Source organism: Castor canadensis, chromosome 2 (genome assembly GCF_047511655.1).
Source record: "Castor canadensis chromosome 2, mCasCan1.hap1v2, whole genome shotgun sequence".
Classification (NCBI taxonomy): Eukaryota; Metazoa; Chordata; class Mammalia; order Rodentia; family Castoridae; genus Castor; species Castor canadensis.
Window position 1 is genome coordinate 103,037,095 of NC_133387.1, and position 27,321 is coordinate 103,064,415.

The following is a 27,321-nucleotide window of genomic DNA, read 5'->3' on the forward strand; positions in this document are numbered from 1 at the left end:
TGTGTCCACAAGAAAAAATGTTGATGAAGCTTCCTTTGTGACTTTTGGGCAGGAACAGCACTTCTGATTTCTTCAGAAAGGGAGTTTTACAGAAAGCTTCCTCAAATGGCCTGGTGTCACTCCCTGGAGTTCACAAGTGGAGAAAGTAAGGCTATCAAGTCTCAGGAATGATGGATAGTCTGTTGGCCTTTTATCTTTTTTTTTTTTGCAGTGGGATTTGAACTCAGAGCCCACAACTTGAACCCCCTCCACCAGCCCTTTGTAGTGTTTTTTTTTTTTTTTTTGATATAGGGTCTCACGAACTATTTCCCCCCAGGCTGACTTCAAACCGTGAACCTTCTTTCCCGTGTGCTTCCCTGCCTGCCTAAATTCTGCTCCTTTGTCACAGTTTACAGTAAGAAATGTGACTTTAAAGTCTTCTCTGACCCCCTCCATCCAAGAGCCCGACCTTGCAGTGGGTTCCAACCTTGGGTTTCCTTGTCAGAGTCGTGCTGCCCAACCCCCACGAGATTGTAAACTCCTGGAGGGCAGGGAAGGTCTTGCACCTGGCGGGCTCAGTAAGTCGCAGGGAATAAAAGAATGAACTGGTTTTGCAAGAACCGGGACTCGAACCGGCCTTCCTAGGTGCACTTCCACCGATCAGGAACCGGTGAGCCTCCTGAATAATGGGAGCTTGGGTGCCCAAATGTGTGGGGGTGTCTAATAGTTCCAGGTCCAGCAAGAGGTGACCAGCAAGAGGCTGGTGGTGGTGGTGCCTTTGGGGTGCACCCTCCAGGGCAGGGCGCCTGGCATGGTACGACATAGTTAGGGTGATGAGGCCAGGTGACCAGCAGGGCTCGGGGCGCGGGCCGTGGCGATTGCCCGCGTCGCCTCGAGGGGGCCCTGCGGCGGGCGCGGGCCGCCAGCCAGGAGGACGGGCCCGCCCGCGCGCTGCTCGGAGCCCAGCCTCGCTCGCTTCGGCCATCGCCCCGCCGGACCGTGTCGCGAGCTCGCCCAGGTACTGACCAAGGCGGGAGGCCGGGGAGCAGGGGCCACGCGCCGCTGTGCTCTTTGTTCGGGCCGTGTGCGGGTGGCTGCGTCCTGGGCATGGGGACGCAGCGCAGGACTCGCGCGGGGACTTGGAGCCTGGGCGCTGGGAGCGGGATCGGGCGCGCAGGCACCAGAAGCTGGCTGCAGAGACAATCCCGGGGGTTGGGCATGGGGGACCCTGGAGCAGGGGCGTCCGGGGTGCTCGCTGGGGACGCACGATCACGGGGTCCGGGGCGCGCAAGATCCCCAGCAGAGAGACCGGCTGGGTCTGGCTAAACTGGGTCTCAGGATACGGGCCCACTGAGTCCCGGCCCGCGGCGCTCGGTCGCCCTGCAAAGGGGCGGGGACGGGGACGGAGCCGCACTGTCGCGAACTTCGCTCCCGGGGACGCGTCCCGGACTCGGCGGCAAAGCGCCTCCCGGGGCGCAATGGGAGTGCTCGGGACTGTTCTCCCGCTCTTTCCAGGCAAGTAGCCCCGTGCGTCTGTCCCTTTGGTGGGTGGTTGGGACACCGAGGGTCCCACCGTGCCTCTTTATTTCCTTGCTTCCGAAGGAGCGGGCACTAGGGGTGGGGGCCGGGGCCACCTGTGGCACGTGCCTCTGGGCACGCGGGCGCTGTTGCTGACTAGCAGGAGGGAGGGTCCAGGGACCTCTGGGTCCCTGTGCCTTGCTGTGCTGGGTTCTGGCCAGTGAGCCCTGGGGTACTGTGATTTGGGAATCTGTGCATCGTAAATGGACCCTGAAGCCCCCCGCCCTCCCCCTGGCATTCTGCAGATCGTGCCAGCAGGTGACCCGGACTCTCCACTGTGACTGGAAAACAAAAAGGGCCCTGTAGGGTGTGGGGCAAGCGGAGACCACTGAGGAGGGTGGACACAACCCGCTGGGAAGTTCCCAGCTCTTGTTGGGACTCCTTCGCACTTTATCATCCCACACGGTTTCTCCCTCCCCCCCACCCCTGCTTTTTTCTTTTCTCTTTTTCCCAACTGTTTGAATGCGTGATCATAGCAGTCTCTTAAAATACCCGGCTAAGTATGACTGCAGAAATTATTTTATTAATATAGCACTGGAGTAACCCCTTTGGTGTATTTCCTTGAGGCTTTTGGTTTGTGCATCTGAATTCTTTTTAAATGAGATTTGTCTGTCCTTGTGATTTTTGGTTCTTCTCTCTTTGGGGCCTCTGGAGGTTATATTTGCAAATCAATCAACAAGTTTTAAGAAAGGCTTTTCTGTGTGTGGAGTCCTTGAAGGCCAGGGAGGGGGTGGGGAGTGGCTGCAGCTGGAGGGTGGAGGAGGTGAGGCCAGTGCTCAGAGCAAGACCTGGGTGCGGGGGGAACCCTCCTGGTTTCTGGGGAGCTGAGTGTGGGGAGATGGCAAGAGGCCAGACCTGAGACAAAGTAATGCTAACCTCCCAAAGTAACAAGAGAGGTTACTGATTATTTGCGTGGATTCATTTAATTTGTATGGATTCAGTTCATTTCATCCAAGTAACAGCTCTTGGAGGCAGTTGGGATCATGGAGCCATTTTACAGATATGCAAAGAACGGGAGGGACCTTAGATCCTGGAGCAGTGCAGGATTGGGGGGCACAACTCCTGGGGGAGGTTCTTGGGTCCAGTTGCTGCGTGCCTGACTGTCAGATGGATTCTAACTCTTGCTTGTCTGGACAGCACTTCCTCCGCTGGGGCTGCCAGACTCTGAGTTATTTGGCAAACCTGAGTCAGAACAGTATGCTCCTGAATGCAAATTGATTGACTTGTAGCTTTTTTTACAAAGTATCAGGTCCAGTACCCAGTGTTTTGAAATTGAGCTCCTTGCAAATGTGACTCTGTAGCTAAAGGGCATCAGGTCAAAATATGTTCCTGAGCTGCAGGGAGGTGTTGCTGATGAGATAACTGAGCTGGCCAGGAGGCTCCAAGGCAAGGATACTGAGTGGAAGGGACGAGATCCTCCACCTGGCAATCCTATCTCTCCAGACCTCGGCACACAAGGGCCTGTTTTATAGATGAGGAAAATACCAAGGAAATTTCCAAAGGCCAGGAGCCCTCAGGGATCTGGGTGAGTTCCGCCCACTGGCTGTGCATGTGTGTTTTGTTCCTTAGCCTGTGATGATCCCTGGTGTGCAGGGTGGGTGGGGGGGCTCTTGTGCCCTCCCCTTACCAGGGTCTGAACTTGTGTCTTTTTATTTTTGCTGAATGGGGGCTTGAACTCAGAGCCTTCACCTTAAGCCACTCCATCACCAGCTCTGATTTGTATTGGATATTTTTTGAGATAGGGTCTCTTGAACCATGATCCTCCTGATCGCTGCCTCTTGAGTAGCTAGGATTACAGGTGTGAGCCACCAGCTTGGGTTTCTCTGTCTTTATGAAAGCAGAAAGACCTGTGTGGTCAGAGGCATTTGCTGAAGGCCTCAGTTGCATCCTTAGAACTCAGGGACTTCTCAGGGAAGGGTGGGGAGAAGGAGGTGCAGTGCATCTGCTCCACATGTCAGGAGCTGAGGTGGATGAGTTCTCCAGGAGCTGGGCCAACCTTCGGACCCCTGGCCCTTTCCTGTAAGACTCTGGTAAGTACTTGGGGAGGGAAAAAGGGGAGGTTCAGCTCACCTGGATGGACCCCTAGAGCAGTGACCTAGAGCTAGCCCTGTCTATCCAGGGTCCTTTGTACTGATGTCTGTTGGCCCATAGTAAGGGAATCTGGTTAACATAGAGCTACTCTGGTGCACACCATAGAGAGTGTTAGAAAAACAATCAGAGCACAGTTACTTCCTATAACCCTTATAGTGGAATGGAGAGCGGGCCAGATCTGTCCTCCTCCTCCCAGGAATCTCCATGTGCAGCTGGTGTTCAAACACCCCACTGCCAGGCTGCAAGGGCTGCACTGTATATAAAACATCTAGGGCTGCCGGGAACACCAGTGGCTCACACCTGTAATCCTAGCTACTCAGGAGGATCACGATTTGAAGCCAGCCAGAGCAAATAGTTTGGGAGACCCTATCTGGAGAAAAAAAAAAAAAATCACAAAAAAGGATTGGCAGAGTGGCTCAAGTGACAAGAGCACCTGCCTAGCAAGCGTGAGGCCCTGAGTTCAAGCCCCAGTGCTGCCAAAAAAAGAAAAAAAAAAGCCAAAATGACAAAACACCCAGGGCCAAGGTATAGCTCAACCACAAATCCCTTGCCTAGCATTGAGTACCTTGCTGTTTATTCGGTTCTTGTAAAAGCAGAAAACTGGAGTTCTCCAAGTTTCTTGAACTTTCCGTTTGAACGTTAGGAATATCTGATGGGACATCCTACAATCTGACTCCCTATGCTCCCAGAATCCTCTTGGCCTCTCTCTAGTGCATGCACACCTGGCCTGTATAGTGTCCTTTATTTGGTGGCCTAGACTCCACACTGGGGGTGCCTCTGCCACATGGGAGGGAGGAGTCACGTGAAGACGAGGGTGAGCAATAATAGGGGTGAGGGCTAGCACCTTGGAGTACCCCAGTGGATTAGGAAACAGGGCAACTCTGATGGACATCATAATGACCATAGCCTTGTCCAAAGAATTTTGGTGATTTTTTTTAAAAAAGAGGGTAGTAATTTAGTATTTACTTTTGGTGGGACTGGGGTTTGAACTCAGGGCTTCACACTCGCAAAGCAGGCACTCTACCACTGGAGCCACACCTCCAGTCCGTTTTGCTCTGGTTATTTTGGAGATGGGGTCTTGTGAACTCTTTGCCCAGGCTGGCCTCAAACCTTTATCCTTCTGAACTCAGCCTCCCAAGTAGCTGAGATTACAGGCGTGCGCCACTGGGGTCTGTCTAGTATTAGTATGTTTTGTTCCAGATGGGCAAAATGAATGAAAAATGATATTATAAAGGAGTCTGTGTCTGTGATCTAGAAAATTTTACCTTGATGAGTCCGGGGCGGGGATGGGGGTTGTGCTCCTTGAAGGGAGAAGGTGCTTGATTACCTGAGTTGGCTTGAGACGTTTGCTCCCCACAATCTGATCTGTGGCCTCACCTTGCAAGTCACCCTGAGGTCCGTGTTTTCTGGAAGGGGCTCTGAGTCTTGCGAGATTAAGTATCCTCATTGGATGGCAAGCTCTGAATTTGAATTCAGCTCGTTGTGGTTGTGAGAGGAGGGCTTTCCATTGTACTCCATCACCCAGCTCTTGCTCAAGTGGCCAAACCCAGGCATGGAGACTATGACACCCACCAACCCTCCAGCAGCCAGGCCTCCAGTCCCAGCTGCTTCCTCGGACACTGAGGTCAGCCTTTCTGTACACTTCTTCCTTCCTTTCAGGTCTAATTATGGTACGTATTAAGTCGTTGGCCCTTCCTCTTTTCCTTTGGGACAGTTAATGGCACTCTCACACCCTTTGCAGGCCAGCCTTGTTTCTGTTTCTAAGACGTTACAAGAGATCTTTGGAAATCCTGACTGCAGCTGCCGAAGTGGCACCCAGGAAGTTTTAATCAGGGTGATTATGAGCGCTCACCCCACCAGGCCACACCCCCATGGCTAGGGGACACTGCCAGGTGAACCAAGGGTGTCACCTCCTTTCCTTGTGTCTTAGCAGCATCCCTGTGACATGGCACCACTGCTGTGTAGATGTTCTGAAGCTGCTTTGAGAACACACCAGATGCAGTGGTTGAAAGTGGAAGAAACTCTCACGTCTGTAATCCCAGCTACTCAGGAGGCAGAGATCAGGAGGATCACAGTTCAAAGCCAACTAGTTTGAGAGACCCTGTCTCGAAAAAACACATCACAAAAAAAAAGGTCTGGTGGAGTGGCTCAAGGTGTAGGTCCTGAGTTCAAGGTCCAGCACCAAAAAGAAATAAAAAAGCGACTGTTCTGAAATTAGTGGACAGGGTTATCAGGGCCTCTTGCAGCTCTCTTTTTGCAGGGGAGGCCAGCCTGCTCCAGGCTCTTCGGAGCTGGTTATTTCCCGCCAGAGGGTTCAGGAATCTGAGCTGTGTCTCCATTACCTTGGAGCACAGCCCTTCACTCACTGTAGGCTGCACTGTGAACTGTGAAGCTCACATCTGGCCCGAGGCCCTGGGGCCACACTGGGCCATTAGCCAGGGCGTCTGTGTCTGTCCACATTCCTTCCAGAACAAAGGCCTCCCTCGGCCTGGACCTGGAGTTCCTCTCTTCTTTGTAATCTATCACCTTTCTAGAGATTTCCCTGGGCCCCTACCCCTCTCCTCACTGGCCATTTTGGAGGTAGATCAAAGGTGTGCTCAGGCTGAGAGGCAGTAACACAGTCCAGGCCCTGGCATCTCACCAGCCTGGGGCAAATCTACGTTTTCCACCCCACCGCAGAGGCCAGGTCACTCCTTACCTGTAGCTTGGGGTGCTTAGTCCTCAGCTGGGGCTGGAGCTGGCTTTGTGTGACCATATGTCTTGCTATTTGCTGGCCCAGGTCCTGCTGAAGGCCTCAAGGGCTGAAAAACACCTTACCTTGTCCCAGTCCTTGGAGGTGCTATTTGGGGGCAGGGACATGTGATAATTAGATGACACAGGGTTTGTCCCAGTGATGGGGACAAGTGTGTGTCCTGTGGAAAGGCCTGCAGAGCCCGTTGGAGAAGAGGAAGCTTTGTATGCACATAGTGGCATACTTTGTATGCACATAGGGAGGCAGGGGACTCCAAGCTGGTTAGGAACTTATTCATCATTTGTCACCTGAATTACTTGAGCAACTGGACAACTTCCAGGTTATAGATGTGCCTTTGTTTTCCAACTGGCTTTTTCACTAATTTCCTACAAAATATGTGCTTATTGTAGACTCGGATATGGTTAAGGAATGTCCCGCTCCCCCCCCCCCACAATGTGTGAGAAAATCAACTGAAAAGGAAGACAGTTTTATTTTGACTCAGTGGCATCAGACATTGCAGTCCATGGTCACTTGGTCAGTTGGCACCACTACTTTTGGGCCTCTGCGTGTGGGGGTACTGTCAGGGTGGACAGTGGGTGTCAGAGAAGCTGCTTGCCTTATGTTGTCTAGGAAGCACGGAGGAAGGGCCCAGGGTCCCAATATCCCTTCCAGGACACAGCCCCAATCACATCCCCAATGACCTAACTTCCTTTCACTAGCCCCCACATCAAGGTTCCACCGCCTCCCAATAGCACCACAGGCAGGGACCAGCCTTGGAACTTTAGGAAGGACATTTAAGATCCAAATCATAATAGACCTGGAGGTCACCATCTTAGCCTTCTGTGGGCCCAGTTTTCTGTGCTTTTGAATTGACCAAGCTGAGATTCTACCATTTCCTGAGATTCTGCCATTTCCATTTGTACTATTATTATTGTTTTGAGGTACTGGGAATTGAACTCAGGGCCTCACCCTTGCTAGGCAGGCTCTCTACCACTTGAGCCACTCCACTAGCCCTGTTCTGTGTTGAGATTTTTTTGAGATAGGGTGCTTGAACTATTTGCTTGGGCTGGCCTCGAACCATAATCTTCCTGATCTCTGCTTCCTTAGTAGCTAGGATTACAGGTGTGAGCCACTGGTACCTGGCTGCGTTGTTATTGTATTGTTATTTCTTTTGGTGGTACTGGTGTTTGAATTCAGGGTTTCACGCTTGCTAGGCAGGCACTCTACCATTTGAGCCACTCCTCCAGTCCCATTTGTGTTATTTTTGTATCCTGCATATTAAAACCACTGTGGCAGTTTTCTTAATTAATTTACATTGATTCATTTAGATAGGACTTGGGTTTGAACTCAGGGCTTTGCACATACAGAATAGGTGCTTTACTGCTTGAGTCCACTGTGGTGGTTTTAGCATGGCCTAATCTGTAAATAGTTGCATACACAGAGGATGGAGGTGTGGCTCAAGTGGTAGAGTGCCTGCCATGTAAGTTCAAGGCCCTGAGTTCAAACCCTAGTCCTGCCACCTCAAAACAAAAACAACTACATAAACAGGACTGCTGACAACTGTGGGTGTGAGTGAACTGTAACTATTTGTCCCTTGGTCATTATGTTCCTGGGTGTGTATCTTTTTTTTTGAGGTGCTGGGGTTTGAACTCAGGGCCTACACCTTGAGCCACTCTACCAGCCCTTTTTTGTGATGGGTTTTTTGAAATAGGGTCTCGAGAACTCTTTGCCCAGCACTGGCTTGGCTTCGAACCACGATCTTCCAGCTCTCTGCCTCTGGAGTGGCTAGGATTACAAGCGTGAGTCACCAGTGCTGGCCTGGGTGTATCTTTGTACATAGATCTTTAGGCAGATCCTAGCTAGCCATGTTCTTGAAAAGATTTCTAGTGATTTGAGATCAAAGGACACAAACTTTTTTTAAAAAAAAACTGTGGTCAAATACATGTAGCATAAAATTTAGCATTTTATGAACCATTGAAAGCGTGTAGTTCTGTGCCCTCCATCCACAGAACTCTTTCCATTTTGCAAAACTGTGGCTCTGCACACATTAAATGTTGGTGCCCGGCCAGAATTTCCTTCTTACAGCTGAATAATACTCCATTGAGTGGAGGTGCTACATTTTGTGGATCCATTGACGTACTGATAGATGGACTCTTGGGCCGCTTGCTTTGCTTATGAGGGATAATGTTGCTGTGAAATGGGTGCAAGTGCCTGCTTTTAGGTCTTCTGGATAGATTCCCCAAAGTGACCAAAGGTTTGTGGACTTCCTTGACATAACCAAGTTGCAGCTGAGATGGGACGTGCTTGCTGGATCCTCACCGTGTCCACCCACTGTCCTTAATTTCAGCTGGGTCAGTGCCCACAGTGTAAAAATCAGGCCTGCAGGAAAAGGGAGCGAGAGCCTTCTTAGCAAGCTATTTTGACAGATTGTATAAACTTGTTGATTAATGGGAAGAGAAGCAGGAAGAATGTCTTTCATTTTTTTTTTTTTTTTAAAGAGCCTTCAGGGTTGCTTGGTTTTATTTTCAATTAAAAGGGTCTGACTTTGTTTCTGGGCAATGGTTTTAATTTGGGTAAGTGCTTCAGTCTGGGAACACATGCTAGAGAGCCTGTGATCCATGAGCGTAATTACGCAGGCTTTCCTCACTGCTTTTTGGAGGGAACAGCTCAGGACCTTGGCTGTGATGTGCTCTGGCTCTGTGAAGTGGTGCTGGAGCCATTGGAACGAGCCTGTGTTTCTGATGAGTACCAGGGGACCAGCTGCTAGCATGGTCCTAACACCCTGCATGGCTGACATTGGTTAATTTTTACCCTTGGAGAATGTGTCCACAATTCTGAGTCAGGCATGTCAACAAACAGCCCCCCGCCCCGCTTTTTTTTTTTTTGCCCCTTGGAGTTTGTTGGATCAAATATTCCTGGCATCTTTTCCAACACTGGCATTTGCCCATTTGGTCAGCTTTGGAGGAAGAAGGAAGGAGGAAGACTCGTGCTTATTCCTTGGAGCTGATCCTCCAAGGGTGATCAGCTGGGGTTTCTTTCCAGGGGATGTTAAGCGAGAAGGGGGGTCAGGGAGTAATACCCAAGGGGCACCGTGGGGAAGCAGTCATCAGGGTGTGGCCACCTGGGGTGTGCCTGGGATGGCAAGGGAGATTTGCAGAAGGCAAAGGACATGAGATAGAAGATGCAAGATGGCAGTCTACCCTTTAACCTAGAGCAAAACTATAGATGATGCCTCATGTGTTTGCGACAGTGTGACTTGCAGATTTGCATCAATGTCCCCTGATGGAGGGGGCTGGGAGGTGGTGAGGATCTGAGGGATGGGAAGCAGAGAGTGTCTGCAACAAAATTTCTGAAAGGACAGACTGCAAAACAAGGTCTCTTCTCTGAGATGGTTGAAGAGTTGTGGCATTAAAAGGTATCATCCTGTTGGACTTTGCCACGGCCTCAACAAGGGGTCTCTTATTAGCATAACAGGTGACTGGGGTCAGGGAGGAGGGCAGGGCAGGGTAGGGTGAGCGGGGGTCCTGACCCTTTCCAAAGGAAGGGCAGATGAGTGGGTGTATTATTCTTACTCAGTTTTGAGTTGCTATAACAAATTACCAGAGGCAGGCAGGCTAACTTCATAAAGAAAAGAGGTTCTTTTTTAGCTCCTAGTCTTGGAGGTTGAAAGTCCAAGAATGGATACACCATTGGTTCAGTGGATCAAAGGTTCACCACACAGTGAACCCTTGGGGAACACAGTCAACCCTACCCAAAACAACATGGTGGGCCTCATCTCTGGGGTCCAGTCCACATTGTGACAGCACAAGCCCTCAATTTCCTTGGACATCACTTGGAAACCTTCTGGCAAACCTGTGATTTTAATCAAATTATGGTGATGAAAAATTAGGGTGAGAGTCAGGTGCTGGTGGCTCACACCTGTAATCCTAGTTATTCAGGAGGCTTTGTGGTTCAAAGCCAGTCTGGGCAAATAGTTTGGGAGACCCTATCTTGAGAAAAAGTCATCACAAAAAAGGGCTGGTGGAGTAGCTTAAGGTGTAAACCCTGAGTTCAAGCCACAGCACCACACACACACACATACACACGCACACACATATACACAAAATTAGGGTGAGGTGAGTGACAGCACACAGAGCTGACTTACCTTGCTCTTAACTCCCACCCCTGCCTCCACTTAATGGAGGTCACAGTAAGGGCTTACTGTGCTTTTAAGACACTGTTACTAGAGATGACAAAATGACTGGAGTGATGAACATGTTACTGGGACCGGTGATGCTCTAGGGAGGAGGTCTCCAAAAGGGAGGAGGCCTCTGCCTAGCCTTTGGGTACCAAGTTTGTGACGTTGTTGCACAAAAGAATTTTAGGGCACATTGAAGTAGAGACTAAGAGGTTTATTAGTAAAACGAAGTAAAGGAAAGATAGAAACAGAGCACAGAGACCAGACCTGGATGCATGCACATCTGATAACAGGTGCAATGAGTGCTCAAACATTGGGGTGTTTATGGTGACAAAGTGGGCTGGGGTTTGGCTTAAATTTGCCTTAGGAAAAGTGTTCCCCTTTATTTTGATTTATAGCCTATTTAACTTTTTTTTTTTTTTTGGTTGGACTGGGGTTTGAGCTCAGGACTTTGTGCTTGTAAAGCAGGTGCTCTACCGCTTGAGCCACACCTCCAGTCCATTTTGCTGTGGTTATTTTGGGGATGGGGTCTAGAGAACTGTTGACCTGGACTGGCCTTGAACTACAATTCTCTTGATCTCAGCCTCCCAAGTAGCTAGAATGTCAGGCATGAGCCACTGGTGCCTGGCTTATTTAATCATTTTTGCTGTTACACTCAGGAGGAACGTGGTTGGAAGCCAGCCTGGGCAAATAGTTTGGGAGACCCTGTCTTGAGAACACTCAACATAAAAAAGGGCTAATGGAGTGGTTCAAGGTGTAGACCCTGATGTTATGCCCCAGTGCTACAAAAAAAAAAATTGGGTCACTATGACACAGGTGTTTGGACATCCCTTTAAACAAAGGGTGGGTCCTGCCAGATGCTCCCTTCAGGACAGGCATCCAGCCTTGGGATAAGTATTTCCTTCGTAGACACTGTGTCCAGGGATGCCATTTTCCTAAGTTCTTTTCCTGGGTAAGTGACTTTCTTTAAGATGTCCTTGCTCAGTTCCCGGAGTGCACTAATTACTTTTGGGCAAGTGGCAAGGTCAGGGGAAGGGAGCTGCTCTTTTCTCCCTTTTTAAAATTTTCTTTTTATTAAATGTTGCAGTTGTTGAGGGAGTGTAAGATTTCAAGCAAAGTAAATAGTTCCTGTGTGCTTTTAATCAAGCTGTTTATTAATACAGTGTTTATCTCTGACTTCCTGGCAGCTCTGTCCCATGCCTCATTTTCCCCTGATCTGCTTTGCCTTTAATTATACACGTCTTTGAAAAGGTATGGTGTCTGCACTGTACCAAAACCCAGGATCCTTTTCCTCCTCCCGCCTACGTGTTTGTAAGGGTTCGGTGAGGGAAGCATGGTGTGTGTGTAAATGACACACTGATGATTTTCCAAAACTCTGCTCCATCCTACACAGTTCCCCATTTCTGCTGTCTCATATGCGTGGCTGTGATGACCTCCCAGAACGCCTAGGGCCATGGCCTCAACTTCAGGGCTAGTTTGTAAGTTGGTTCTTTCTGGTTGATGCTTCTTTTAGCCCATCTACTTTGGCTCCTGTTGGCTGAGTGTCATGGTGCCTGTTTGGTTTTTGCACATAGCCCACAGGGAGGTGTGCGCAGACTTACACCTTACAGTGGAGTGGCTCTTGTGGGCTCATGGTCATGTCCTGAGTTGCTGTGTTTTATTCCTGGTTGGTTCAGCTCTTCTGTCTCTGTGGCTTCCTAGGATACCACACGAGAGGGTGAGCCCAGCCACCTGTGGCCAGCTGCTTGCTGATGGAGCTGCACAAACACTGAGCTATTAGTGCTGACTGTGGCCTTGCCAGTGTTTGTGACCAGGACTCTTGGTGAGTGTCCAGCTGGGGCCTTAGAGGTGAATTTAGCTCTGTCCCCAGTATCAGCCCAGCCAAGCTCCAGGCAGACGTGGGCTTTAGCTTCTAGTGCCAAGAGGAGCTGGGCAGACGCCCGGGAGCTGACAGAGACTTTTAGCTGATGGGGATCGCTATTGTCCTGCGTCCCCTTGACCCCTGGAATTACTGCCTGTCCTTTCATTTATACATGAGGGTGTTTCCGCCCTGTTCTGCCTGTCACCAGACCTGTGTGCGCTCTCTCTGAGGACTCAGTTCTTTTTCAGTCTCCACTAGTAAAACTAACAGGTGTCAGGGCTACACTGGTCCTGCATGTTTGTCTTTGGCTTGGTGGAGCCAGGTGGCACTCACACCCGTGTCTGCCATGTGCTTTCCAGGTGGCCCAGGGACAATCCTTGACTCCTGTGAAGTGGTGCTGAAAATAAGTGTCAGTAGCTAGGACCACACTGAGCTATGGGGACTCCTGGTAGCTCTGTGCATCTAGGGCCTTCCTGATGCAAAACCAAGGCCATTGCTGTCACTTTCTATTCTTCTGCTGTTACTCCCCCTTTGTCGGTGTCTTGAACCCAAAAGAAGCCTTTAGCGACAGGCTCCAGTGCTGCCAGAGAGACTGACCAGGATGGGGCTGAGCTGTAGGGTCTTCAGAGTCCCTCCCAGGCTCCTGTCTCGTCCAGGTGGTCTGAGGGAGGACACTGACCCTCACAGGCCCCTCTAACACACTCTGGAGCGATTGTGCCTTGTTTGTTTGTATCTTTCCTTCCTGAACTCTGAATTCCAAGGACAACAACCAAGGTCGTGGCTTCTTTGTGATAAAGTTTGGAAGGAGCTGAGAGATAGCTGTGTGTCCTTGGGCCATGCATTACCTCACTTGGGGCCTCTGATCTATCCATCCACTGGCTGGCCACCCCCTCCCCCATGCTTCACAATCAGGGAGATAATCCCACGCCCATCTTGGAACTTTCTGGCTTATCTTTACTAAGTGGGAGATGACAGATGCTTACATATTATTTCCACAGACTTCCATCAGCATTTCCAGGGCCATGTATCTTTCTTGGAGTTTTCCTTTGCTATACACTTTGTAAACTTTCCATGGGAAGTTTTGTGTGCCTCCCAGATGTGAGAGCACAGCCTAGGGTGATTTTCTTGGAAATTAGCCCTGTTTCCAGTTTGCATTTTATGGAAGGTGGATGTCAAGTGTTGCTTTACCATGCTTGTAGCATAAAAAGAATATTCTTTCTGGACAGAGTGTGGTGGAGTTTTCCCAAAATTCACACAGTAAAATGGCAAACATTATTTCCTTTGTCTTGCTCTCCAAATGGGTTCCAGTCTTTTTATTTATTTGTTTTCTTGGTACTGGGGTTTGAACTGCCAGCCTCACACTTGCTAGGCAGGTTCTGTACCACTTGAGCCATTCTACCAGTCCTGGGCTCCAGTTTGAGTACCAGGTTTTGAACACAGGTCCTTGTGCTTGCTAGGCAGGTGCTTTACCACTTGAGCTATTCCACCAGCCCTTTTTGGTGTTGAATATTTTTTGAGACAGGGTCTCTTGAACTATTTGCCCTGGGCTGGACTTGAACTGCTATTTTCGTGGTCTCTGCCTCCTGAATAACTAGGATTACAGGTGTGAGCACTGGCGCCTGGCTAGCAGACCCGTTCTTAGGAAATGAAGTCTCCTTGGGGCCCTTGTCTGCCCTTTGCTGAGGCTACCCTACTGGATTAAGTTCACTGGTTCTGGTTTTGGGACTGAACACACATCAGCCACTTGACAACTTTTGGAGGGTCTTTTGGGTCTGTAGAAGAAAGACACTTGGTGCTTGGAGGCAGCCCACCTGGGGTGAGGAGTGAGAGAAGTGACAGGGACCTTGGTTTCCAACTGCAGTGGGAGGTGGCAGGTCCTGTGCCATCAGCTGATCAGCTGCCCTTCCTCCAAGGCTGCATGCAGTACTTCACGGCCATCTTGCCTGTCAGCTGGCCCTTCACCTTGGCCTTGGACCTGGATAAAACACACAGCAGGTGTCATGTGGGTGCCATTCCCACCTCCCCTGCCACTTCTACCTCCTCCACGTCCCCCACATCTGCTGGGATTCCATCCCACCCTCTTCTGGCTATGTGAACCAGTGGGGAACAGCGGCAGCTTGTAAACCTCAGGCTTGTCGCTGAATGGAAGAGGCGGACGCACCCCAGGGTGAGGCACGGGTGTGGGTGGGGACGCTGTCATGAATTACTGACTGTGTGAGACCCAGAGAGGGGGGAGGTTCATTTGCTTCTTTGTTTGTTCACTCGTCATTTACTCCTTCGTGCACCTGTGTCCCACGCACGCTGAGCCCCCACAAACTGAGGACCCGAGGATCGGGGGTCGGGCAGCTGCCTGCTCTCTTGGTGTGGACCTGCCCTGTATGGGCTGCAGGGTGTCACCTCTCACACTCCACCTCTTGTCCTCCAGAGCCCCTGGCCCTGCTGGTTTCATCTTATGAGGCCAGGGTGACAGTCTGATCACCTCCTGCCTTCTCTCTGCTGATGCTTAGGCCCTCTCCAGGGTCTCTGGTGTTCAAGGCTTCCTGACAATTGGCTGTCCTTTGAGACTGACCAGCTGTCTGTGTTAGCCTTGGGACATGAGTCAGGGTAGCCTTGCTGAGGCTTTGGGGCCTCAGGATGGGACGTTGGTGTGGTGCCCATGGGTTCATGAGGACTTTTTTTTTTTGGCAGTATTGGGGTTTGAACTCAGGGCCTCAGGCTTGCTAGGCAAATGCTCTTCCACTTGAGCCACTCCACCAGCCTTTTTGGTGATGGGTGTTTTTGAGATAGGGTCTCGTGAACTATTTGCCTTGGCTGGCTTCGAACTTCGATCTTCCTGATCTCTGCCTCCTGAGTAGCTAGGATTACAGATGTGAGCCACAAGAATCTGGCACACAAGGACTCTTTGTCGGAGGCTATGAGGCCCAGTGTGGGGCTACAGAATCTGCCAGATGCTCTGGGCTTCTATTTGTGGGGGACAGTGAGTAGATACAGTTGTGTCAGGCCCAGGAAGGAAGAAAACCAAGTCCTGGCCCCCATGTGTTTTTTCAGTGGCCATCTCTGTGGAAGGGCTTGGTGTGCTGAGGATCAGGGCCTTGACTCTGTGTTTGTGGTTCGCTTGAATGTCCTTGGCACTGGAAGCTTGACTCAGTGCTCCTGACAGACACAGACAGGGCTGACCTAGTGCTGTCTGTCCACCATCTTGCTCTGGTCACAAGTCTCTATGACGTTAGTGAAGAAAGGAGGCAGCCTGCTATAGGACCTCAGGCTCAAGAGTCAGGCTGGCAGCTCAGGTCACATGTGTCCGGGATCTGTTCAGCATTGGTGACCTGCCTTCCTGATGTCAGGAGGGTCTGCCCTGAGCAGGTCACTCAGGATGGTGAGGATTGAACGGTCCTGGGGATACTTCCTTTAGCCAGGGGCCAGGAGCCCCTCCATCGGACTAGGGACTAGGGACTCCGCCATCACCCGAAGGGTCAGGGAGTTGCCTGGGGCTGCAGGGACTCCAGGTGGGAGTCCATCACCATTCTTATCACAACAATCCATGACTGAATCTGGAGGGATCACTGTGGTCAGTGCTAACACTTGCTAGATGTTGGCTCCTTAAGGCTGAGCGGGGCCCTTTTGTCAGTGTCCCACCTTTTGCTTCCTTTTAGGAATTGAGTGTACACTGGATGTGCGTTTTAAAGTGCGAAGGAAGCCGTAGATGAAATACAGACTATGTTTGTTGAACTAAATGTTTCCAGTGTTCTTGGAAAATGCTCACATTTTTAGGAAAGTTGAAAGAATAAGGTACTGAATTCTTGTATGGCCATCATGTTAATTTGCTCATTAATAAATATATATCTCTTATTTGAAAACAGCTTGTACGTATGGTGAGATACACCCATAGGTACTTCAGCCTGCATCTCCCAAGGACAAGGACGTTTTCCCATATCCCTCAACTTCAAGAGCATAATCATTGAGAAATATACCCTACCTGGAGCGAGCTTTCTCTCACTCCCGTTACTACTGAACCTAACTGGGGGCGATGGGAGATGCAGAAAGGACAAGGGATAGACAAACATGCATAAAGTTGGGGCCAGGTGTGTTGGGCGCTCTGATGGAGACGCACAACAGCATCTTTGCTTCTTTTCTGTATTGATCTCTTCATTTACTTTGCTTTTTTTCTCTTTACTCTTTAAGGGCTTGCTTCTAAAGTCTTTCTTTAAAACCTTGTTTCACTATTCTTTAAAACCTTTCTTCTAAAGCAAGGCCTCTTAGTCCATCTGTTCCGTGAATGCCCTTCCCTCCCTGCTTGAGCCACACCTCCAGTTCATTTTGCTCTGGTTATTTTGGAGATGGGGTCTTGTGAACTGTTTGCTTGGGCTAGGATTATAGGTGTGAGCCACAGGTGCCTGGCTGCTAGCCTGGGCTTTTCTGATTCTTCTTTTGTCATTAGATTTAGGATAAGCAGTTTTTACAAAATGATTTCATATATGTGAGATAGCTCTACTATCTTACACAAAGAGATGGAATGTCTGTCTGTTCCATTGTTGGCCAGCTAAGTTTGACTACCGGTGAGGGACTACACAGTTTTTAAAAAAAATTTCGCAGTAGTGGGGTTTGAACTCCCAGAGCCTCACGCTTGCTAGGCAGGCACTCTACCACTTGAGGCGTGCCCCCAGCTATTCCAGTGCTCTGTACTGGTTTTCTGAGGAGCTTCAGCCCGCACCCTTTATGACCTGAGGGCATGCTAATGTGCCTGCTCTTACGGCCTTGTGACAGGTCTCTGCCTGGGGGTCACCTGCCAGGTGTTTCAGCAGTCTGAATGGCTCTGTTAAGATAGGGCTCACGTTTTGGATACTTGCCCAACTCTGTGGTTCTCCAGGTAAGATCCATAAGCAGCATCCTAAACCAGCATCTTATTGGGCATCCCAAGTGCCCTCTGTGGGCTCCAGCTCAGACCTGCATTAGGCTGGCTCAATAGGACTAGAGCCACTCATCCTACTTAGTCCTTGTCCAGTTCGGGACGATGTCTGAAGCCCCAGGTGGCTGCTAGGTGAGGCAGCTTTGAAGTAACCTTTGCCTTCTGAGGGCTTCACCTGCACTGTCCCATTCCACCTGCCAGTTGCCCCTCCAAAGCACCCCAAGAGCCCCTCTCACACTGCTCACATATAGGGGAACTTCTTTAAGCTCCCCAACCTCCCAACTAAATTTCTGCCTGAAATTAGGAAACCCAGTGCAGTGTGGGATTGGAAGTTGAGGTTGGAGCTAGCAAGTGTAATTCTATTTTAAATTTTGTGCTCATGTGTTCATTGCTTTTCAGTGTTTATGAATTTTTCACTTTGTCCCCATGCTGGCTTATTGTGGGTTCACAGCTCCTTCACCTGCTTGAGTTTTCATTTTGATTCTTTACCAAGCAGATGGGCACCAGGCTGCTTTTGTGTAGGGCTCAGTACACGTTTCTACAATGACGAGTCAAATTGCTTAGCACTCAGGTGCCATGGGCAGCCACGGGTGCAGGTGGACAGGAGGGCTACGCTGTGAAAAGGTGTCACATCCATGGAGCAGTTGGAGTAAGAGGGGGTGAGAGAAGGAGGCAACCACGTGGTGATGTTGAATTGGTCTGGGTTTGCCAGAGAAGCTGAACAGTTAGGAGACTCCTTGACGTAATGACATAAACCCATCCTGAGTTGAAAAATATTGTCAGTGGCAAGTATGTTTCATGCACTTGACTTACCAGACATCGCAGCCTAGCGCCATGGCCACTGAAGGTTGAGTGGCCTCCTTTGTGGCTGATGGGAGCTTCTGTTCCTCAACAGCAGGAGAGAGGTCCGTAGAGGACTGTACTGCAGATCGCCAGCCCAGGAAAAGGCAAAGCCTCAACTCCAGGTATGGGTTCTCCTTACCGTGTATCACCTTTGCACCAGGCTCAGTCAAAAAGTTACAGGTGCACCCATCCTGTGATGGGGACTGTCTGTATATGCAGCCATGCATATGAGTGGATTGGCTTATTCAGCTAGCAGGTCTGACATTTGCAAGAAACACTGGAAATTGTAGCAGGTGGCAGTCCTGAGTCTAATGGCCACCTGGAGCAGAATTCCTGGCTGTCCTGGGAACCTCAGTCTTTTCTTATAAGAGCTTCACCTGATTGGATGAGGCCCACCCACATTATGGAGGGTCATTCGTTTTAGTCAATGTTTATCGATTTAAATGTTAATCATATGTAAAAAATACCTGCATAGCAACATCTACAGATGTTTGAGCATCTGGGTACCAGAGCCTAGCCAAGAGGAGATATAAAATGAACCATCTCAGCAAGGAATCTACAGGATATCCACCATTGTCATTCTTTATTTTGTGTTTCCTGGACGATTGACTTCCCCTCAGTGATGCTAAGATATTAAGGGTTCTTTTTTTTTTTTGGTGGCACTGGAGTTTGAACTCAGGGCTTCTCTCTACTGTTGAACCACACCTCCAATCCATTTTGCTCTGGTTAGTTTGGAGATGGGATCTTGCTAACTATTTGCCCAGGCTGGCTTTGAACTGCGACTCTCCTGATCTCTGCCTCCTGAGTAGCTAGGATTACAAGTGTGAGCCATTGCACCTGGCCTCGTTTCTTCTCTTATAGGTTTGAAATACATTGTTGAAGTGTCACACTGTTCACTTCCTGTTCACTTCCTGGACATCTGGGAGGCTCGAGCAGGCTCCACGCTCCAGTGTGAACTTTACCGCACGGCTGGTAGCATGGCGTCTGGTTTGCTCTGTGACCTCCCTGTGGATTTCCCAGCATCTGTGTTTCCCAGGATGACAGCTGCTGTGACAGAGCCACTGGGTGTCCTGAGCAGAGATGCACAGCCTGGACAAGTGGGTGGAGTAGAGGGCCACAGAATGCCAGCTGTTCCTGTCATTGTCCAGCTGGAATGACCTCACCTGGAACCTCTGCCTTTTTTGGGGGCGGGGGAGACTGGGGTTGGAGCGCAAGGCTTTGCATTTGCAAAACAGGTGCTCTATTGCTTGAGCCACACCTCCAGTCCCTTTTGCTTTGGTTTTTTGGAGATGGGGTCTCTTGAGCTCCTCCTATCTCAGCCTCCCAAGTAGCTAGGAACCTCTGTCCTTGCCTGAGGAGTCTTTTTTTTTTTTTTGTGGTACTGAGGTTTGAACTCAGGGCCTATATTTTCACCCACTCCTCCTGCCTTTTTTTGTGATGGTTTTTTTTTTTTTTTTTTTTTTTTGAGATAGGGTCTCGTGAACTGTTTGCCCGGGCTGGCTTTGATCCGTGATCCTCCTAATCTCTGCCTCTTGAGTAGCTAGGATTACAGGCGCAAACCACTGGCTCCCTGTAGACCAATACTTTTCTGAGTGGTCACTGTTCACAGATGCTCAAGGGTTGGGCAGGTGCCACCAGGGCAGCCAGTCTGGGGCAGAGCTGCCATGTGGCCCTTGTGGTGGATTCATTCCTCCTGGTGCCTGTGTGCTTGGCGGTGAGCTGGGCGGAGGCCTGTGATGTTGATGAAGCTATCTGGCATCCAGTGAGCTAGAAGTCAGGGTCAGCCAGTGTCTGAAGTCTTGCTGGCACTTGCACAGGGACATGGTGTTCTTGGAACTTCCTTACTGGGGACTGGCAAAGGAGCCCAGGATAGTGGACGGGTGTCTTCAGCAGATATAAACATGCCTGTAAGGGTCAAATTCAAATCCTGTTGTCCATGGGATCTTAACTTTTTTTCCTGATTTCATAGCCTGCCAAGTTCCCCCAAATGATCTGAAAAGCAGAATTTCAGAATAAAATATCTAAAGACATGACAAAGGGGGTAAATTTTGCAGAAGATGGTGAATGAAGCCCAGGGGAGGTCAGCATCCAGTAGGTGTGGCATAAAGTCCTGGTGACCACATGATTTATCAGGCTGTGAGCTTCCTGGCAGCCAGAGTAATGAGGGAAACATTTGTTTTGAGTTACTTCATGGTGCCCATGAAATGAAAACAGAAAAGTTAAGAAATAAAATAGACAACAAACACACGCAGAAAAGTTGCTACAGAGAGTAGAGTTGTTTCTGAGGCTAAGTCCTGAGGGAATGGTTCTGAGGGACCCCTGCATCCCGGTATTGTTAGCCACAGTTAATACCCTCCATGATAGAGAAGCAGAACCCAGCACCCTTGGTGGTGGTCAAGTACATGTGACAAAATACAAGTCCCTGACAATAATGTTCCAAGGGATGTGAGTGGCCAACTCTTTATTTTGTTTTATTTTATTTTAGCCATTATTGGGGATTGATCCTGGGGACTCATGGTTGCTTGGCAGGTGCTCTACCAATTGAGCCACTCCATCAGTACTCTTCTGTGATGGGTTTTTTGAGATGTGGTCTTGTGAACCATTTGTCCAGGCTGGCTTTGAACTGTGATCCTCCTGATCTCTGCCTCCTGAGTAGCTAAGATTATAGGCGTGAGCCACCGGCGCTGGTTCACCAAACTCTTTAAATATAGAAAGAAAACAGTAGAACGTAGCTTTCGAACCACAGAAGAATAAACTTGGGTTCACAGCCTTCCAGACCCCGCTGGTATTTGAGCACCATGTCCTGACACCACGTCCTGTCTCTGATCAAAGATCATGTATATAGCCTTGGTTTCCTCGTGGTGGGACAGCCATATTGAACGAAGTCATACCAGGGAGGCCCTGGTGACCCTGAGCTGAGCCTGGAGGTCGAGGTTACAGAGTTGGAATCAATTCTGTGGGACCCACAGAAGTATCCTGGATGGAAGTCACATGGTGTCAGACAGGCCTCCTATCTGCATGTTGAACTTAAGGCGTCTAGTTGTCCTTAGGTTCCTCACTGAGGACATGGAGGCACAAGACCTTCTCTGTGCCCCAGACGATGGGATGTACATGACTGGATGTGACCTCAGAGGGAACACAGAGGAGCTGGTTCGGTGTCCATCCTTGCCTCTCAGAGGGGTTGACGTCTGGCGGGGGTCCCAGCTAGAGAGCCTGCTGGAGCCACGGTTGGCCATCAGCCTAGGATAGGTTGACCGTGACATTGGCGAGAGCCGGTTGGAACCTGATGGGGGAAGTAAAGTCTAGAAGTTCAGCCGGGCAGACTTAGGTAAGACTTTGGAGTGTGAAAGCTGTGAAGTATTGGGCTGGGTGACCTCCTAGAAATTTCCCCGAATGACAGTTTGTAAACAAGGACCTGTACATGTTCCCCCTTCTGCAGGATCAAGGCTCCTTGGTAGAGTGTGTGTGGACAGGCTGCTGCATTCTATGTCCCCACGTGCTGGGAGGGATGAGAGAACTCTGGGGTCCCCTTGGCAGGGCACTAACCCTATCTACTGTGTAGGCCCCATCATCATGGCCTCCTACCATCACCTTGGGTGGTTAGGTGTCAACCTGTGAGTTTTGGGGTGCACAAGCATTCAGACCACAGCATAAAAGCCCAGATTCTGGTGGGCAGCACTGGGGGAGAAGGAGTCTTGCAGTACTGGGGATTGGGTGAGGCATGGTGTCTAGACTTTGCCTCCTGCCTTGGTGACCCTGTAGGCTCTTGGGGACATGTGAGTCTCTTTGCACTGAATGCTGTGCATGAGTTGATGTTTTCAGGTTTGTGATCTCCGGGGTCATTAGAGGTATCCTGAGCATGGGGACAATGAACATGGAGGTACAGTGACAGTAATTCCTTGGAGTCTGCATGGTTGTCAGGGTCTGTATAAAGAAGCCTGCTCCAGTGTGGAGGTCGGGGTCTGGTGTCCGGCTCTCTGTTGTGTTGTCCGCACAGGGCAAGAGCAGCACCAGGTCACTGCCTGTTGACCAATGGGAGAACACCTTACAGGACGAGGAAAGGCCCAGTGAGGGATGGGAGTGCCTGGGGGTGGCCATTTTTGTGCTTAATCCTTTGAAGGCTGTCAGTTGCTCTGTTGCTTAGCCTGTTCTATGCTGCTGTAACAAAATACTGGAGACTGGGTTGTTTATGAAGAAAAAGAGGCTTATTTCAGTTCAAGGTCTGGAGGCTCTGAAGGCAAGGATCCAGTGACCGCATCGGGCAAGGGCCTTGAGCTGGGTCACCAGATGTTGGAGAGTGGAAGGGTAGCTGGATGCGTGGAGAAGAGGGGAAATACCCTCAGTTTTTAGTACCCCAACCTCATAATAACTGATCCAGTCCAGCAAGGTCAGAACTTCTGAGTTTCCCTCCCCTCTTCTCTTACCCCCCCACCCCTTCTCCTCTTAGTAATCCCGGACAACCTGTCTTTCACTGCACCCACTTCTGTGTATGCACCTTCTAGAAAACACAGGCTCTGCTTATGTCACTGAATGGTGACAGGAATTCTTTGATGTCATCACCCAGTTGCTGTGTTGCCATTTACAGTTGACACGAGAGAGTCAGAGTCTTAGGGATGTCCACATGCACGTGTCTCTCTGTTCCTGAGGTAAGTCCTTCTGCTGTGTGACAGCTCTGTCCTGGTCGCCACCATCATGCTGTTGAAGACCTCTAGGCCAGCCAGGGATAGGTTGAGGCAGGGCAGGGCAGTGGGGGTTGGGGAGCAGGAATGGACCAGATCATGGCAGCTTGTGGCGGCTGAGGTGGGATTGGGAGGTGCCTTTGCCCTTGATGGAGACCTCGGCTAGGAGGGCTAGGTGCTGGCCTTCTCCCCCTGTCCCTGCCCCAGTGGCTCCCTTCTGTGTTCACCTTGTGCTGGGGTGAGGGTGCTGTAAGATGGCCCATCTGTGGCTCTGCACCACAGAGTCCTTTGGGTTCATCAGAGCTCAGTGTCATAGTTATGTCTGCCGTGTCCCCTGGGAACGACTTACCCCATTATTAAAAATCTCAACACGCATCTCAATGTCTTCATATTTATTTAAGTGCGTGTTAAGTGGGATTTGATGAGGTTTGTGGACTTGGATTCCTTTCCCTTTCAGGGCCTTTGTTTGAACTTCCCTTGGTGAGACTGGGCTCTGGGGGATTTGCTGGGGGGACCTATGCCCTTGCCAAGGTCTGAGGAAAGCTCCCAGAGGCCCTGGGGTCTGTGGCAAAATCCCTCCTGCTCACTGTGCCTGGACAGAACCTCATGTTCTACCAGGAGTGCTTGCTCTGGCCTTGGAATTGGGGTTTCCTGCCGATGTGCACAGGGGCCATGCCAGAGGGTGGCTACAGGGGCAGAGTGGGCCCTGAGGCAGAGAGGGGCTTGGGGGACAGTATGACTGTGCTGTCCTCTCCCTGAGTGGGATAAGTCTACCCAAAGAGGCGGCACTGTTTTGCCCCAGTCTTTTTTTTAGTGAGGAAAGAAGAGCCAGTTGGAATTTGCCAATAGGTGGTGGCTCAGGTGAGCCTCCACCCCGTGCCCTTTCCTTGTCACCATGCACGTGCATCCCTGCAGGGTGGGGAGGCACTGCAGCGGCCCCTTTGAAGCCAGGTTGATGGACAGTCTGGGGAAGATGGGCGCCATTGCCTGCCTGCCTGCCAGGAGGAGGGCGGGGGACTCTCACTGTGCCAGACGGGGGCTGCACCTCTCCCCGTGGGTCAGAAAAGCAAAGAAGACAATGCCTCAGGGGACACATTCCTGGCTGGCGGGATTACCTGGGAGGTGGCTCTGCAGCTTTGATCGTAGTGCACCTGGCCTGCTGCAGCTTGCACCCTGTTTCCTTTCATGTTTGGAACCCACACGGGGCAGCCGCTTCTTCCTCCCCTGCAGGGAGCATTGCCCAGTGGCTGCGCCCGAGAAACCAGGGAGGGCAGCCCAGCTCAGCCTCACAGATGGCAGGTGACAGGGGTCAGTCCAGACTGTGGTTGTTGGACTGATGGATGGAAGGATGGATGGATGGGGAGAGGTCTTGTTGCCTGGGCACTGCTGACCTCCTGCATTAGCCCCCCCTCCCCCACAATAGGGGTAACCGTCCTGTGTAAGAACTCCTTGGAAAATACCATGACACACTCATGAACCCTGGATGGAATTTTTCAATGCATGCTTTGTGGCTCTTTGTGTGGAGTCATTCTTTCTTTTTCTTTTTTTGGCAACACTGGGGTTTGAACTCAGAGCCTCATACTTGCTAGACAGGTGCTCTTATCACTTGAGCCACTCTTCCAGCTCCCTCTTTCAATACCTCTCTCCTTCCCTCTGTTTCTTCTTCCCGCCACCCCTCCTCTTTGTCTCTGTCTTTCTTTTTCTGGGGCTGGGGTTTGAACTCAAGGCTTTCCACTTACTTGCAAAGCACGTGCTTGAGCCACACCTCCAGTCCATTTTGCTCTGGTTATTTTGGAGATGGAGGGAGCGTCTCACAAACTATCACTTGGGCTGGCTTTGAACTGTGATCCTCCTGATTTCAGCCTCCCAAGTAGCTAGGATTACACGCATGAGTCACTGGTGCCTGGCTTGGAATGGTTTCCTGTTGGGAGTTTGCTGGTGAATTGGGTTTAGCTGCTTGCATTAAATGCTAGTGGCTACCCCAGTCCTGGCCATGGGTAAAGATTCTCACCTTTGCAAATGTCCCCTGTAATCCTAACTACTCGGGAGGCACCGATCAGGAGGATCTTGGTTCGAGGTCAGCCCAGGCAAATGTTCCCTGGCATCTCCGGCTGTTGGGGGCAGAAGGATCAGTCAGTGTTTAAAACTATGAAGCATAAACCTTTTGTTGGTATGCATATGTGCTCTTAGCACAGGTGTGACTGTGCATGTCCTTTGTCACTGTACACTGGTGACAGTGTGCATGAGACAGGACGCTCTGACTGTGAGCTTTGCAGGATGTGGCAGAGGCGGGGCTGAGCCACTGGTGTGGTCTGGGGTCCGAGCTGCATCTCCGGCCACTGGTGGGTGTGGACTGGACCCTGTGCAGTGCAAGCTCTGTCACTCTCACCCACCCTACCCCTCCCTCTGTCGTACTTAACCTCCCAGTAGGGATGATACAGGACCACAGGAGGATGACAGAGGATGGAGGGCAAGTGGCAGGTCTCAGCTGGGAAGCCCCCTGTGCTGAGAAACACCACATGCCATCCTGACTTGGCAGCCCACTCGGCTGCACCAAAATTGTGTGGCTTTTCACCAGGTGGCTCTAAAGGTGGTGGCACCACCCACCTGGTGGGAAGTATGGCAGGTTGAGACCAGTGGGAGGATCGAGTTCAAGTTCAGCCAGCCTGGCTACATACAGAGACCCTGTCTCAGAATTGTAAATCCTAAAATCAATTGGAGGACCTCCTTGGAGTAGCTGACTTTTATTAAATAGAGGAAAAATTTAAAAATGACATTTTGATTTTAAACTGTGTCTCAGGTCTCTTGCGGGTGGCATCCTTTTGAGGAGAGCCTCTGGCTGCCCAATGTGCCATAGGGTGTTTTGTCCTAAGAGCACTGAAGGTTTCAGGGTCAGTCTGACCACATGACCTATGCGAGGCTCTCCGCTCTTCCTGCCTGCATTTACTGTTGCGTGTATGTGTGAGTGTATGTCTTTGGAAACATGCATTTATGTCTGTATGTTGCATGTACACATGGATGAGCCTGTGTATGCATGTATGTGTGTATCCCTGCAATGTTTAAGTATATATATGTGTACATGTGTATGTGGGTGTATTTTCTTTTTTTTCTGGTGGGACTGGGTTTTGAACTCAAGGCTCCGAGCTTGCAAAGCAGGTGCTCTGCCCCTCGAGCCATTCCTCTAGTCCATTTTGCTGTGGTTATTCTGGAGACGGGGGTCTCTTGAACTGTTTACCTGGGCTGTCCTCGAACCATGATTCAACTGAGCTTAGTCTCCCATGTAGCTGGGATTATAGGCGTGAGCCACCAATGCATGGCTTTTATGTAGGTTTGTATGTATGTATGTGTCTCCCTTTCTGAAATGGAAAGAGAGTGGATTATGTTATTTTTCTTGCTTTTCCAAGTAGATTATTTGTCACCTGTCACGTGCTGAGCCGTAGACAGCTTCCTAACTTGGCAAGATTCCTGGGAACGCATCCTGAAACATTCCTTGTATTGTTAGAGTCTGCCTTGCAGCCAAAATAGCCTCAGGAGAAAAAAAAAATAAAGAATGAACAAACGAATGAGGTGTGTCAGAAGAATGTGCCAGGTTGGGGGTACCTTCAGGTGAATGTGCAAGGTGACAGTGCCCCTCTTTTTCCTCATGAAAACCTTCACAGAGGTATGAGTCTGCAGGAGATGAGGCTGGCTCCCAGCCTCCATCCCTTCCAGCCTCCAGCCTGGGAGGCTGCTTCCCCAGTCTTGCAGGGCCCACGGTCTTTCTTCACAAAGATGTACTATTGATTTCTTTGCTTTGCTGTGGGGGTTTTGTAGTTTTTTTCTCTTTTGCTGACATGCCTTCACAGAAACCATGCTATGTTGTTTCAGTCTGTGCAAATACAAGGATTAAGGTTCCTCACTGTTTCCCTGTGATTTGCACTTTCCTTCTTCCTCTCTTCATCTAGCACATGGGCCTGCAATGCAGTCTCAGTCTTGGAGACTGTTTGTCCCTCTTTGTTTCCTGTCTTTCTTCCCTGTGGGGTGTCTGCTTGTGCTGGACATGTCTTTAGTTGTGATGTGCCAAAGTGCACTCCCCCCATCCCCTGCCCAATCCATGCATTGCCTCTCACACGACACTTCCCCAAGTGGTGTTTTGGACACTGGCCTGGCCCAAGCATGCCCTGTCCCTTGTGGCTCCATCCCTGTCACTTGTCCTCTGGCCTTCACATCTTGAGGTAGCCACTCTGGGCTTCCTCCGCGTGGTGCTCCACCTGTGGCTTCCCCGTTCACTTGGGAGCAGACGGAACTTTCCACTCTATTGCTGAGACCCCTAGAATGTGTTTAGAGTCCAGCTGCCCCTGGTCCCATCCACCAGCGGCCTTGTCTCTTGCCTAGGGCATCCGGATCAATAGGCTTTGTCTGAGTTTCTCCCATTACTCACCCTACCCCAGTCTCCTGGCCACAGGGCAGCCAGAGGGAAACTCCTAAGGTCTTTTA

The 27,321-nt window shown here is 50.3% G+C and overlaps 1 protein-coding gene across 4 annotated transcripts in view; it reads left to right on the forward strand.

Annotated features, from left to right (window-relative positions):
• The first annotated feature begins 895 nt into the window (after nucleotides 1–895).
• Tns3 (tensin 3) overlaps nucleotides 896–27,321 on the forward strand; it is a 271,418-nt gene continuing 244,992 nt past the window's right edge. For 2 of the 4 annotated variants that reach the window (XM_074065414.1, XM_074065410.1), the window contains exon 1: nucleotides 2,652–3,082. The gene's annotated coding sequence lies outside the window, so the exon portion shown is untranslated. Of the gene's footprint in view, nucleotides 998–1,343; nucleotides 1,499–2,651; nucleotides 3,083–27,321 lie in introns of those variants that run through there. The other 2 variants (XM_074065416.1, XM_074065415.1) reach the window with 2 other exon arrangements.